Genomic DNA, 13,309 nt, shown 5'->3' with positions numbered 1-13,309 from the left:
TACATAACTGCTCCTGTTGAAGTGCAGTGGAATATTAACAACAAATTTCATGAGGGAATGAGTACACTGTGAAGCGGATAGGCTGCTATTTACAAGCCGAGTAGCAGGTAGGCACGACGAAAAGTGTTCACATAAGTATTCATCCAAAGCCTTATTCAGAAAGAGAGAAAAGCACAGACACACACATTCATACAATCATATACACAAAACTCCCACGAATATGACTGCTATCTTAGGCTGTTCTTGCCATAATCTTTCTTAAAGTGGGAGATAATGTGAACAATGAATAATTATCGACAGGAGGAATTTAGAGCTTGAGATGTACCAAATATCATCGCGGCTACACAGCCGTATGTTGTGCGGGTGGGAGACCGTTGATACAGTGTGGCTCGGATGTCGGGCCATTAAGGGAACGAAAACTACAGGAAAGACGAGAAATAACGGACACTGTGTAAAGTAAACCCTTAGAGAAAGTTAACTATAGATAACATTACTAGTTTGTTAGCCAAAAGTAAAGAGCCCATGTATTCAAAAGAAAATATTCCTTGACTGGCTCCATTTATGAATGAAACGTAATTCCTTTAAACTTCGAAGCAAGCTGGCATTTTTGATGAAACAACTATGTGTCCACACAACCAAAGAAACAGATGCTATTTAGGATCCGACCTCGAAAGCCGGCAGATACCCCGAGCGGTCAGAATGTCATGGGAAAGCACCTCCATGGTGATTCACCGAGGTATAAATCCCATGAATCAAGTGTCATGGGTTATGTAGGATGGCGAATGTCGCGTTCAAACTTTTTTGCCTCCATGGTAACAAGACGTAGAAGGAACAATTGTGGCTTTAATCGTATATGAAGGTAGACGTGTTCCACAATGAAATAATTCTTGTTACTCGTCATGCGCCATCTTAGATACATAAGAGAAATTTCGTGTTTGAGGTTAAATGGAAACGAAAATATGATGTCAAATGTATGTAGTGTGCGGTAAGAAGATTGCTCAGGACTTGCAGAATCGCATTCATTCCGCTTTACATACTTCGCATTTATATGCGACAGTTCACCATTGCACCCAGATGAGTCCGTGATCTATCTGCACGGCGGGGGCGCAACCACTTCCTCAGACAAAGTAAAAGTTGACTGAACTTCATCAAGTAACTGAAAACTGTGTGAATGGTGAGAAATCAAGAGTTAAATATGTATTCAATGATTATGCAGTTAAATAAACCTTTCTCTCAGAATTAAAAATCGATAATTGCATATTTGTAGCAGTTCAGAATTATGTCTTTGGACATTCCATGTAATAATTTCTGACTCATGGCAATGACTGCTTTCACTTAAACAAGTTCATACCCAAAAGCTACTCAAAAGCTTGATGGTCAAATCTGTTAACTGGCAGTGAACTATTGATTCAAAAGCTGAAATATCCATCTAGTTCGAACTTAACTGTTTTCTGAGTATTAAATCTTGTTGTTGTTTGTGTAACCCGATCTCATTAGATTACATTACTTGCTGTCCACATCACCTCGCATCATATGCAGTTTGTTGTAGGTACATACAGTTCAGATGCCAAATGACAAACTAACAAATAAACTGACACATACATTCACAACTATTTCAGTAAAGAGAGAGATAACGCACTGGAGTATGTTAGGTTCCCGGCCCAATATCTGTAAATACTTTCAAGTATTCTGATAATTCTGCTGATACAATTAGGATGTGTATCATAACAGTTGAACTCATGGTGTGGCCTCTTGTTATATCCTCATGCGCAATCTCTGGTAGCGTTATTTGAAGTTGTTAATTTCTTATAATTAGTGACTCTTAGGGCACAGGTGGCATAATTTTTTTAAACGTTTTAGCTACTGGCTTTCGGGATGTACGCGTACGGCGATCTCAGCAGCGGAAGAAAACAACAGTGTGTTTAGATATTCAGAATATTCAACGGGGCCAAACCATAGTCTGGCACGAAGTTTTATAGACCTAAACTTGTCACGTGACGCCATGTAGGCGACTTTCGTTTCAGTTATGACTGTATGAAGATAAGGAAAACACAATACCTAGTCCCCGAACGCATCGACTGACTGTTAGACGAGATCCGGAGTGTTGTTCACTGCGGAACGCGAGGGGCGAGATGCATGGCCCGGTCGGTGTACAGAATTGGCAACAGTAGAACCATATTGATCCAAGTGGCATTCTCATCATCTCGAGAAAACTGGGGAAACGCGTTTGTGTTTGTTTTATGGAAATTGGTCTATTTTATGATTTAATCTCCAACGACACGTTGACTAATATGTTACATTGAATAAAAAAATGTTTTTTGAAATCTGTTTATTGGAAGTACCAAGAGTTAGGTTTCTCCATTGAACAAATCACTTTCATCGCTTTGGTACAAACAAATAATGAAATTACAGTTGAGTTACGTCGAAACGCCGACAGTCTAAGGAGCTATTCGAACTTAATTATCTCCAAATCTGAATGCTAGCATAGTTTCATCGTCCTTGGCCTCATTGCTCCTTCCACTTCTGGGTACATACCGATATGATAAAACGGATGATGAATCGGTGGTAGAAATTTAAGAATATTTTTTTGGATCTTGTATGTTTTTGTATGGTACTGGCTTTGCTGCCCTAGCCTGTGCAGGTGTATAAGTTCCGAGGCTTAACATAAACTCCTGCAAATCTATTTCACTACACTTGATGTCGATCACTTTATACTATTCTGTGTCGTCATCACTGCAAAGCTCAACCGTGCCATTGAAGAACTTTGCTTTTAGCGTTGTGATATCTTGGTGTCTTCTCCGGTAACAGTTTAGTAATGTTTGTAGTGATCTTATAGGCTTTCAAAGTCCAGGAAACTATCATTCATGTCTCGAACTACGAAAGGTTTACGCTTCCAGCAGCCACGCAAGACGTCCATCCATGCCTAAGGAGTGAAGATGTCGGTCCTCTTATTTTTCACCTATTTTGAACTTAATATAACAAGCTCCACGAACATCAAACAATAAGTCACAATCATAGTAATATTTTGCACATCGATCACTTAAGCTTTGCCGCGCCTGGTAGCCACGCGGTCTAGGGCAAATTGTCACTGTCAGCGCGTCTCCCTCCGTCGGATGTTCGAGTCCTCCCTTGGTCATGAATGTGTTTGTTGTCCTTAGCGTATGTTGGTGTAAGATTAAGTAGTGTGTAAGCTTAGGGTCCGATGACTTCAGCAGGTTAGTCCCGTAAGATCTTACCACAAATTTCCAATTTATTTATGCTTTCACTCTAAATCAGAGCCCTAACTTGGAGCCATAACCACCAAATTGTTGTTTTTCACGCGGATCAGTCTGGCAGGGTGTATTTTGCAATGTAAGATCAATTCTAAGGGAGGAGATTTAGGAGGAGAGACTGAGACGTTTTTAAAGAAGATCCTGGCATTAGCCTATGGATCAATGCCGCAGGAAAATTTATATTCTCCCTCAAGCATCAATGGGGAAAGCTCTAACAAAGAATCTGTGTTACTGGGGTCACTTTGGTCCTAATGTTGCCATATGGCATTTTGGAACGTGTAGCTAGTTGGTGTTGGTTGGCCACTTGCATCCGTAATTCCTGACATTTACTTACCAAAGAAAATCGCCAAAAAATTGGTTCAAATGGCTCTGAGCATTATGAGACTTAACATCTGAGGTCATCAGTGCTCTAGACTTAAAACTACTTAAACCTAACTAACCTAAGGACATCATACACATCCATGTACGAGTCAGGATTCGAACCTGCGACCGTAGCGGTTGCGCGGTTCCAGACTGAAGCGCCTAGAACCGCTCGGCCACACCGGCTGAAAATCGCCAAACAGCCGTATGTTTTGAGAAGTTATTTTATTTAGACAACCAGTTTTCGCGTATCAATGATGCTCTTTCAGGTCCATGCATATCAAAACGAATATACATGTAGTGTATATCAAAGTATATCACACGTGAGTTTACAGAAAAGGAAGTGTAATAATAAAAGTCTTTCAAACCTACAAAATTCAATTTGCAGCGTTAAGACAAGTACCTGTGAACAAGCAGCCCAACAAAGCAGAATATGTACAAGTGTTGGTTAGCAGTAAAACTATTTTGACATCCCAGACTTATAACAAAACATGTCAAACATCACAAAAAAATAAAAACAAAAATAGACAATATACAATCACAAGAACAAACGATTAAAGCTTGTCTAGTGACTTATCCTTCACTTTCTGTCTTTCTCATTTCTATGTGTTTTCTACCTTTTCTTAATTTATGACTGTTTTTTCTATGTTTTATGTATTTTAAAATATGAAAAGCCTACATGCTTCTTATAGATGAGAAACACACTAGTTCTTAGGAACACCAATCTTCATTCAAAGTAAAACGTCACGATATAACCTATGAAGTACACAGTTGTGGGCATATTTATAGACTAAGTATATCACTACTGGTGATGTATCAGAATTAATCGTCTCGACATCATAAACGCAACCAGACTCGAAACCTAACAGCAGACAAAATATTAAATAAGTAATGGTACGCAAAGAACTTGCGAGGAATACTCATAAATACCTAGGACCTACGTTATACACAAAACCAAAAACTAAAAAGATCTGACTTGGTGACCCTAACATCAATTAATAGGCGGGAAAATACTACAGTGGAACAAAAATTACCTCAGATCCATTATTTAACAGGTGTCCTCCCAAATGTCAACTGGCAACGTAATTACTATATCCCTGGGAATGTAAGGTATCGCACTATCGACGTATCTATAAAATAACGAATCCAACAAATAGGAACTGACGCAGGGCAAACACAACCACAGAAGGTAGCCTGAAAATAGTTAAAAGTAAGGTAATTATACAAAACCCAACAAGGCAACAACGTATAAGCCTACTAATTAAGGAACATACTGCCTCAGAAAGAGGAAAAATTATAAGAGCGATATGAGTAGTTAATGGCCTCATATTGTTCACCACACATGGAATGGAACAATACTACATGAAAATATTCAAAATTATGAGGAAAACCCAGGCCATAAAACAATCAATGTAGAACCACAAAACACATATGCCAGGAGTGTCGAGCCACACAGTAAGACTTATGACTCACAACAATAGCACATAATATATTGAAAAGTCACAGCTATCATCAGATCGATATGAATTCAAAATCCACAGAAATCGTGAAGTAAGTATGTATGGTAAGAACATCATAAAATTCCCCATAAGGTTAAAGGCCAAGTAAGGGTCACAAAGTTAGAACTGTACTTAACGAGCCAAACACAGCTCTTAAGATAACTAATAGCTGATATTTTGATGTAAATGATTCCAGCAAGATACGGAATTAACGCTGTAGTAAGAGTGGGACGTAGAACTCTGGGTGTGAAAGACCGACGCGCTTACTCTGTTAGGTTCAACGTTTAGCACTTTCTTCTTTACGTCCTCAACGTCGGAAAGCAGTAAATTACGGCCACTTAATTAGTCTTATGACCCGTTAATAGCGAGCTTTAAGACTTGATAGGTGAACGAAATGTACGTGAATGATAGTACTAACGGTTCTAATTCATAGTTACTTCACAACGCCAAGTACAGAAAAGAGTCTTGGACCAAGAACACTGGTATACTCGAGATGTGTGGCGTTAGTATTTAACTACATTTCCTACAGCACACAAACCCGAATGTGAAGAAACGATATTGGCAAGAGATCCAGCAAAGTTGCTGAGATATTTCTGCTCTTATTGCATGTGATTATAGCGTGAAAACAGAAATGTGTTTCCGCACTGCCAAACGAAGCTGTCTGAAACGCATTGCTTTGTTTGCTTAATGGAGTACGGACGTATGCCACTACCGCAGCGGAAATACGTTTTTTAGCCATTCATAGCATTTGCATTTATTTTCCGGTTCGGCAAAAAATTTAATGCACCACTGGGAAACATTTACTTACAATATGGTAATGAATGGATTCCGTGTTTTGTGTTCAGGAAATGCGAAACAACGAATAGAGAATTTCCTGTATTTATACGTAGGACAACTTGTCGGTTAATAACGAAGTATTGTTACTATACAAAAGAACAATGAATTTTATAACTGTAAAAATGTGAGGTAATTAGTTTTAGAAAGGATTTCATAGAAGTTAGTCTGTTGGCAAAGTAACCCATTTGCTATGAGATGTCAAATCTGGGCACAACTGTCAAACTGGGCAACCCTCCAACGAAATAAAGGGTCAGTGAAAATGAGGGACTTTGAGGAAGAGGTGTTGAAGTGAGATAGTGAAAGGGAGATGTGAATTGCTGTAAATGGTAGAGACGCGCTTTCCTACATGGTGGTCACACTGTGTGGGTGATACAAAGTCAGTGAATCGCTCTGAGAAACCTGTTATACATCATGTCTAAAGAAACAATAACGTGCACAGTCTCAGAGCGTGATGAGGGTCACATTTGGAAAGAACATGATTCTAATTCCCCACTCGGCTTTTCCTATAGATATTTTCTGTTGTTTGCAGCATAACACATTGCTAAAAAGGAAACTGTCAGAAATGCGGAACTCCAGACCCAGAGTGCACAAAAAAGCTATCACTAGCAAAGACATATGCAGATATCTAAGCAATATACTGGCTGAGAAACATAATTTTCGGGACCATTTAGCCTAAACGTCTTACAAAAGAACCACAACCACGAATAGAGTTGCAAATAACAATATCTGCATCTTCCATATGATATTAAACATAGTATTACTTATAACTAGAAAATAATTTCTATTATTATGAGTTCTGGGATCAGGATGATTTCGCAAAGTTTGTACCTCCTGGAGTATGTAGCTACAGTGGCAGACAGGATGAGGCCTTCTGGTAATACTGCACATTCATCTCATTTGCCTGTATGTGCATATGAACGCAACTGGTTGCAAGAAGGAAACCGATTAATAAAGCAGAACATAGTCCTGAAAGATACAGACTGTAAAGAAGAAATGAAGGAATATCTGAAAGCATTACGGCAACATAAATGAGATATTTAATAACACTGGAAATGAATTTCCTGTACAAGTCCGCTATTATTACGAATATTTTGTGAATAAAAGTGTCTAGAACGCTTAATATATTTCTTTATTTATTATATTATTTTGGCTATTGCAATCGTTGGATCTTTTTTTTACGATTTAAGGAACATAAAGAGTGACAGGCGTTCGTCATACAACATCCAGCTTAAAAACACGAAAAATTAAAAATTAAAATAAAATTTAAAAACCCCTCTGCTTGAAGATGTGAGACTATCTCTGAGCGTTTAGCGTACCATTGTGAAAACAAGTAGATCTGAACCTGGTGGCATGCACGGTGAACAGACCACTCTCCATGAGACCATGAGAAACATTAAGAAAATCAAGCGCAATGGAAATTATTGAGCATTGAAATTTAAACAGAGGTGTTCCGATTAAAAGTAGTACATGAGTACCGCAGCTCACATAGGTATAATAAGAAAGGAATTTTTCAGACGCCAGTTTCTTCCAAACTGTCTCATAACTAATACAAAACCCAACTGAAAAACTCAAGTCAAGCCAGAATAAATTGATCCCTGCCGGTAAATGAAATATGAATTAGTATCTGTGATCGCCGGTATTTAACTACGTTGATTATAGAATGAAGCTCGAAAGAAGCTGGTGTAGACATGCGTATTCAAATGCAGAGATACGTAAACAGACAGCATATGGTACCTATATAAGACTAGTGTCTGGTGCCGTTGTTAGATCGGTTACTGCTACTACAATGGCAGGTTATCAAGATTTAAGTGAGTTTGAACGTGGTGTCATAGTCGGAGCACGAGCGATGGGACACAACATCTCCGAGGCAATGATACAGTGGGGATTTTCCGGTACGACCATTTCACGAGTGCACCGTGAATATCAGGAATCCGATAAAACATCAAATTTCCGACATCGCTGCGGCCAGAAAAAGATCCTGCAAGAACGGGATCAACGACGACGGAAGAGAATCGTTCAACACGACAGAAGTGCAGCCCTCTCGCAAATCGCTGCAGATTTCAATGCTGGGCCAGCAACAAGTGTCAACGTACGAACCATTCAATCTGAAAGCCCACTCTTGTACTCTTGATGATTGCACGACACTAAGCTGTGCACCTCGCCTGGGCCCCTCAACACCGACATTGGACTGTTGATGACTCAACATGTTGCCTGGTCGGACGAGTCTCGTTTCAAATTGTATCGAGCGGGTGGACGTGTACGGGTATGGAGACAACCGCATGAATCCATGGGCCCTGCATTTCAGCAGGGGACTCTTCAAGCTGATGGAAGCTCTGTAATGGTGTGGGATGTGTGCAGTTGTAGTGAAATGGGACCCTGATATGTCTAGATACGACTTCAACATGTCTCACGCACATGAGCATCCTGTCGGATCACCTGCATCCATTCAAGTCCACTGTGCATTCCGACAGTTGTGGGAAATTCCAGCAGGACAATGCGACATCCAACATTTCCAGAATTGCTGCACTGTGGCTCCAGGAACACTCTTCTGACATTTAAACAATTGCGCTGGCACCAAACTCCCGAGTCATGAACATTATTGAACATACCTGGGATGCTTTGCAACATGCTGTTCAGAAGAGGTCTACACCCCCTCGTTATGGACAGCCCTGCAGAATTAATGGTGTCAATTCTCTCCGGCAGTTCTTGAGACATTAATCGATTCCTGCCACTTCTGCGTGCTCGGGGGGATGTGGTGGGGGGCTACATGATATTAGGTTTGTGTACTAGGTTCTTTGCTCTTCAATGCTCATTCACACAGCAGTAAGAACGAACAGAGTTGATTGTGACCATGGAAATAGTACAAATCTAGGGCCCCAGATAAGGGAATTAAGACTGAGACAAGTGACAAAATTGTGAATCAAAGGGAAGTGTAGTGTAGTGGGACAGAAATAAATTAATCAACGAATAAATGTTCGTCAAGCAATTGCCAGTCCACGGGACAGACTGACCGGAGAGGGACCCTTCACTTAGCCATGTAGGTAAGCGTTTTACTGTTATCGACCGGAGGTAGGTTTAAGCGCTGAACAGGACATACTGACGGTAGTAAGAATAGAAGGAATAGTAGGAATAGAAGGAAAGCGCTGCCGTGGTGTATTAAGACAGCAGATAGCAGTTTGTATAAGAAATATCTTTTGTGCAGCATATTGTTTCGCTTTGTGTAATGTACACATATTTATCAATAGCAATGTAAGTTAAAGTAAATTATAAATATGTTGTGTTTTAGATTTTTCTCATTTTTAATCGAATACTTTTAAGCGTTTCTTCAAAAATGCTTTGATTGTGAACTCTTGTCTTTTGCTACTAATTCTGTTCTACCCCATTTACTGACGTTTTTAATCCTTTAATTGACACTGCTTTAACATTTGGTGAAAAAATTAAGTTACCATTTTTAGTTTTTTTTCGTAAATGTGTAATCTTAAATGTAATGAATTATTTTACATATTATAAACCATTTAAAAGTATCGAACGATGGTTGTAAGCAATTAAATGCTTTTAGTGGCTAAACAGCATATAGTTTTTACATTACGTAAATGTCAATGTATCCAGATGTGTTGTATAAATGTGAACTGAGTCTTCTCTGATTCACAATAACATTAAGAGAGAGAAAGAGAAAGGGAGAGAGAGAGAGAGAGAGAGAAAGAGAGAAAGAGAGAGAGAGAGAGAGAGAGAGAGAGAGAGAGAGAGAGAACAAAACCACCAGTTATAATGCGTCGGAAATTTATTATACTTGCCTTAGTTAATGTGAATCAATGTTGTTTTAAGGCCAACACTGCCAACTCAAGGGATAATGTACTAATGAATTAAATGTAACTCATTGACAAAATACTAGTGACCAACACAAACATAAAACTGAAATTTGTAACACGTCTTTACCAGGTTACGGGGAAAAAGCAATTAATAAAACCAGTAAGCACCTCTGGGAATTGCGTCGGCAGTTCCCTGATCATGGTGCCACTGTTTTATTGCCGTCACGGTCTCTTTTTCGTTCTTTACCAACCCATGACAACATTAATTATGATGCAAGCACCAATCACAAACTCAAAGCATTTGACACTTCACGACAAAGTGGCCGATGGAGTGATGAAACATTTCAACTAGAAGCTTTCCCGGAATGTCAGAGTATGGTTTTGCATTATCCTCAGTGATATATTACTGTGGAATACACTTCATTTTACAGTTTAGTTCGTATTCTGCAAAGGCTTGTGTCCGTGAATTTCTGGAACAGTGGCCAGGTTGGTACTGTAACACTCATCTCCCAAAGTAGTTTCGCAGTTCCCTGATTTCGTTCTTGTCCTCGTAATATTATCCTCGAAAGGACGACGTCCTTTGCTGCAACAGTAATCCGGTTCTTCCGTGCTCGGAAATCCCGCCGTGTTTTAGAAAGATGGCTGTTTTCCCCCCGCTTCATAGTGGGCGAGCCAAGGAAGACGCGGAGGAGGAGGAGGAGCTGGGAGAAAGAAACCGGGAGAGCGGCTGGTCGCGAGGAGGAACCTCTGTAGAGGAAGGCAGCAGCGGATATGACATCGCCGGCCGCATAAGCCGGCTCCGGCTTCTCCTCGCCTCGGAGCACGGCAGCAGCGAGGGATCGAGTGGCGCGGGGCCCGCGAGCGCCCGACGCGCTCCTTCGGGCGGAAGCGGCCGGCCACGCTGACGACATTCGGCGCCGCGCCGGCTCCAATCTGAAACTCCTTTGTTTTCGCTTTAATTTCACGCTGTCACGCTACCTCCTGTAGCAGTGGTTCTCAAAATTTACGAGAGCATTACCCCCGAATGGAACCAGATGTACCTGGTGTCCTCCCTCCCCCCCCCCCCCCCTCTTTAACACAGTTTCATTAACATTAGTGGATGGCTAAGTTCTACAATTTAAAAAAAAAAGTATTTTAATAATTTTATTTTCAAAAAAAGGTAAATGATATTTAGTTTTTGTCGGGGTTTTATTAAACCATGAATTAACGAGACCTGCTTATATCTGAGAATATATTTTAATAAAATGGGTAAAGCAAATCTCTGTTCATCGCGAATGCTACCTACAGCTCCTTCACAGAAAAGAAAGCTAACTATCCACACTGAGGGCAAACACTTCTTCGTTTGCACCACTCTTCCTCTAGCGACACACGCTGAACCCCCACAGAAAATGAAAACAATTCCACATACCAACCTACTGTTTGTACATCACTTGATTTGTGGAATTCTTCCTTCTTCTGACTGGCAAAAACTGGATTATTGCAGACTTCCAATGCTTTGTGTTGACGGTGGCCACTATACTACTACTAGGTGTACATTTTGACCACCTTTCTGGCAGTTTGTGGACATCATGCCAATAGAAATGTTCGTCTTTTGAAGCAAACCAATCAGACACCCAATTTTCGACTTCTTCGTAGGAATCGAGGTGTTCCTAAGCCAATGCGTGTCCCATTGATGAAAACAAATGGTAGTCGGAAGGGGCCAAGTCTGGTGAATACGGCGGGTGGGGTAGCAGCTCCCAATCAAGTGTTTTGATTGTATCCTGAACCAGCATTTGCTGTCTCTGCAGGTGGATTGTCGGGTAAAAAAATGACTTTGCCATATCTTCTCGCTCATTCTCGTCTTTTTTCCATCAATGCATAGTTCAGATTGATCATTTGTTGTCTTTAGTGATTAGTATTCACACTTTCACCGGGTTTTAGAAGCTCATGATACACCACAGCTTCCTGATCCCACCAAACACAGAGCATTGTCTTCTCGAATCGATCTGGTTTTGCAGTCGATGATGGTTGTCCCTGGTTAACCCATGATTTAGGATTCTTAAAATAAATCCATTTTCATCGACAGTAACAATTCGATATAAAACTGATTTTCTTTCATGTCTATGAAGCAAAATTTGACAAATGGTTTTTCGGTTTTCAATCTGTCTTTCATTCAATTCATGTATCACCCATTTTCCACACTTTTGGAGCTTTCCCATAACTTTCAAATAGACAGAAATTGTTTGTTTTGCAACATTTATCATCGCTGCCAGTTGCTTCTGGCTCAAAGTGTCATCTTCATCCAATATTGCTAGCAATTCGACCTCTTCGAACTTTTTTGGTGGTCTTCCACGTTCTACATTTCTTACATCAGAATCATTATTTCTGAACCGTTTAAATCATCTTTTGCATGTTGCTTCTAATAGAGCATGATCACCATATGCCTCGACAAGCATTGGATGCGACTCTGCAACACATTCTTTCAAATGAAAACAATAAATTAATGCTTTCCGCAAATCATCACTTTCTGGTACAAAATTCGACATTGTCAACACGATGAAAACATATGATGTTGTTTGTTCCATGACTTGATATATACTAAATATCTTTGACAGACGTCAGACCAACCAAACAAAAAAAAAAATTAAGACTCGTACACAACACATGTTCCCTATCGACACATTTGTATCTTAACGCTCAGTTCGTACCGGTACAGCTGGTACTACTTTCGACAGTAATAATAATAATAACATCAAAAATAATAATAACAACAAAAATAATAATAACAATATAGCTGCACAGCAATATAGTAACCATTATATAGTTACTGTCGTTCGTCAGTCACTTGGTTTATCTATTGAAAGTGAATACTGAAGCAATTTATGATCCATTGCGAGAAATGGGGAAGCCATTTCCACATTCATTTCACAAGGTGCTACCTCTTTCTGCAGTGTATAAACGCTACGAGGATCATTCAATAAGTAATGAAACAAATTTTTTCTCTGGGCCAGTTTTAATTGAAAAAAAAGAATGTGAAATTTGTCGTGGGACATTATGTAATATTCCCGCTTCAGCCCCTGTAGTTCCATGAAGTTCCGATAACTGGCGCCGCTATATGGAGTCTTCAAAATGGCGTCTGTAATGGATGTGCTTTCCAAGTACATAGCTGCCTTTGAGTTTCTTTTAGTGAAACACCAGAATATCGTAGACATTCACAGGCACTTGCAGAATGTCTACGGAGCCCTGCCAGTGACAAAAAGTACGGTGGATCGTTGGTCGAGGCATCTGTACTCATGGAATAGAGGTCACGAAAACCTGTCCGATCTCCCAAGTGCTGTCCTGTCGCACACAGCTATGTCTCCTGGGCTGTTGGAACGTGCAGATATTCCTATTCTAAGTGATCGACGGACCACAATCAGACACCTTGCCACACAACTGGACGTCTCTGTTGGTAGTGCTGACACACTCGTCCATCAGTTGGGGTACTCCAAAGTATGTGACCTCTGGGCTTCTCGCTGCCTATCGGCAGACCATAAAGAGCAATGAAAGCTCA

At 40.2% G+C, this 13,309-nt stretch overlaps 1 protein-coding gene across 1 annotated transcript in view; it reads right to left on the bottom strand.

Moving 5' to 3' along the window:
* The window catches only part of LOC126355430 (uncharacterized), a 1,825,973-nt gene that overhangs the window by 454,588 nt on the left and 1,358,076 nt on the right, over window positions 1-13,309 (bottom strand). The gene's annotated exons all lie outside the window — the stretch shown is intronic.

This window comes from Schistocerca gregaria, chromosome 3, assembly GCF_023897955.1.
Source record: "Schistocerca gregaria isolate iqSchGreg1 chromosome 3, iqSchGreg1.2, whole genome shotgun sequence".
In the NCBI taxonomy this organism is placed as follows: domain Eukaryota; kingdom Metazoa; phylum Arthropoda; class Insecta; order Orthoptera; family Acrididae; genus Schistocerca; species Schistocerca gregaria.
This window is presented reverse-complemented; position numbering and strand designations above follow the sequence as displayed.